Genomic DNA, 2,644 nt, shown 5'->3' with positions numbered 1-2,644 from the left:
TTGAACTTCATACCATTGGCCACAGCCCATCAACACAGCCTGCCCAGATCCCTCTGCAGAGACTTCCTATCCTCCAGCAGATCAACACTCCCACCCAACTTGGGGTCATCCGGAAATTTACTGAGGGTGCACTCGATCCCCTCATCCAGTATTAAACAACACTGGCCCTAACAGCAAGCCTTGAGGGACACCACTAGTGACTGGTCGCCAACTAGATGTGATACCATTTGCCACCACTCTTTGTGCTTGGTCATCCAGCCAGTTTCCAACCCAGCAAAGAACCCACCTATCCAGGACATGAGCAGCCAATTTCCCCAGGAGAACACTGTGGGAGATGATAGTGTCAAATGCTTTACTACAGTCCAAACAGACAATGTCCACAGCCTTTCCCTCATCAGTCAAGCAGGTCACCTCACCAAAGAAGGAGATAAGGTTGGTCAAGCAGGACCTGCCCTTCATGAAGCCCTGCTGACTGGGCCTGATCCCTTTGTTTTCCCACATGTGCTTTATGATCTCACTCAGGATCACCTGCTCCACGACCTTCCCCTGCACTGAGCTCAGGCTGACAGGCCTGTTCCTGAAGGCAGTTCCCAGGGTCTTCCTTCCTGCCCTTTGTGTAGAGATGCGTGACAGTGGCCAACTTCCAATCCCCTGGGACCTGCCCACTAGACCAGACCTGCTGATAGATGATGGAGAGTGGCTTAGCAAGCTCCTCTGCCAGCTCCTTCAGCACTCTCGCGTGTAACCCATCCGGCCCCATAGACTTGTGTACATCTAGGTGGAAGAGGAGATCACTAAACATTTATTCCTGGATTATGGGGACTTCAATCAGCTCCCCATCTCTGCCATCCGACTCAGGTAACTGAGTACCCTGAAAATGTCTGGCGTGACTATTAAAGACTGAGGCCAAGACAGCATGAAGTACCTCAGTCTTTTCCTCATCCTCAGTCACTAGGTTTCCCCTGGTATCCAGCAGAAGATGGAGGTTCTCCTTGGCCCTCCTTTTATTGCTAATACATTTGTAAAAGTACTTTTTATTATCTCTTATGGCAGTGGCCAGATCTAGTTCCATCTGTGCCTTTGCCTTTCTAACTTTCTCTCTACATAACCTAACAACATCCTGGTACTTTTCATGGGGTGACAGTCCCTTCTTCCACCGGTGATAAATTTTTTTTCCTAAGTTCCAGCAGTATCTCCCTGTTCAGCCAGGCTGGTCTCTTCCCCACTGGTTTGTTTTTCAGCACACATGGACTGGCTGCTCCTGTGCCTTACGGAACAACCAAAAGGAACATCCATTACACTCACCCAACAGCTGCTTCAGTCACAAAGCTCCCAGTTTTCCCCAAATTTGGGCCATCAAAGCACTTGTCCCCAACGGATGGGCTACTCCATCCCTGTGCAGGGGACACAGGGACATGCTGCCTAGGGACTCCATGGCATGGACATCCCTGCAGAGATTCACGCTACCCCACAGGGGCTTCAGGGTGATGGCACCACCTCTGTTCCATGTCCCACCAGGGAGATGGCAGCTCCTGCTTGGGCCTGCCCAAATGAAAAGCTTTTTGGAGACAGGTTGAGGGGTGAATGTCACCTTGGGGTAGCGTGGCCAGGGTACGTGTGCCCTATGGAGTGTGTGACGAACCATGGGGAGCGTATAGAAACCTATGGAGATCACCCATGACCCTTGGAAAGCACCCATAACCCATGTAGAGAATTGCTGCTCCATGGAGCATGTGTAATCCCATGGGGAGCACTCATACCACATGAAAAGCACCCATCGCTATGTAGGGAACACCTATGGAGTGCAGAAGTAGCCCCATGGAGAGGCCCTCAGCCTGGCCCTCATAAACCCATTGGGTCCAAGATGCAAAACCCTCGCAAGAGTGTGAGTCCTGGCTTTTATTTCACAGCTGTAAACTTAAGGAAAGATTTAAGGAAAGAGACCCTCCTTCACCTCTTTGCTGGTATTGAAAGAAGTTGTTAAAAACACAGTAATAATAACAACTGCATAATAATAAGTCTCTTTACATAAACACAAAGTATATGCAGCATTTCCAGCACCACAGCCAGGACCATCCCAGTGCCAGCACCCACTCTGCTGCCACATCATGCCTGGATGGGCCGATCCAGGCAGCGAGGAGAAAGGCACCCGGGCCCCCCTCGCCATGGCTGGGTGAGCTGCCCCAGGTTGAAGGCAGGGTCTGTGGCAGGGAAGGGGCAGCTTTCATCTCACCGCACACCGCCCTTTGCCAGGCTCAGCCCCGGCACAGCAGAGCTGCGGCTTCTTTAATTTAATACGGACAGTCTCTGTGAGGTCTCCCTGGAAAACAACCCCCAAGCTTCCTCTCAGTCCGAATCAGTGTTGTGGCGTTGCCTGGCCCCACGGGATGGAGGGGACCGGCTCCTGCTCCTCAGGGGCAGCTTTCATCTCACCGCACACCGCCCTTTGCCAGGCTCAGCCCCGGCACAGCAGAGCTGCGGCTTCTTTAATTTAATACGGACAGTCTCTGTGAGGTCTCCCTGGAAAACAACCCCCAAGCTTCCTCTCAGTCCGAATCAGTGTTGTGGCGTTGCCTGGCCCCACGGGATGGAGGGGACCGGCTCCTGCTCCTCTTCCTCCCCTTGCGCCGCGGGGACGGGGGCC

This window comes from Nestor notabilis, unplaced genomic scaffold, assembly GCF_000696875.1.
Source record: "Nestor notabilis isolate BGI_N333 unplaced genomic scaffold, ASM69687v1 scaffold16060, whole genome shotgun sequence".
Classification (NCBI taxonomy): Eukaryota; Metazoa; Chordata; class Aves; order Psittaciformes; family Psittacidae; genus Nestor; species Nestor notabilis.
This window is presented reverse-complemented; position numbering follows the sequence as displayed.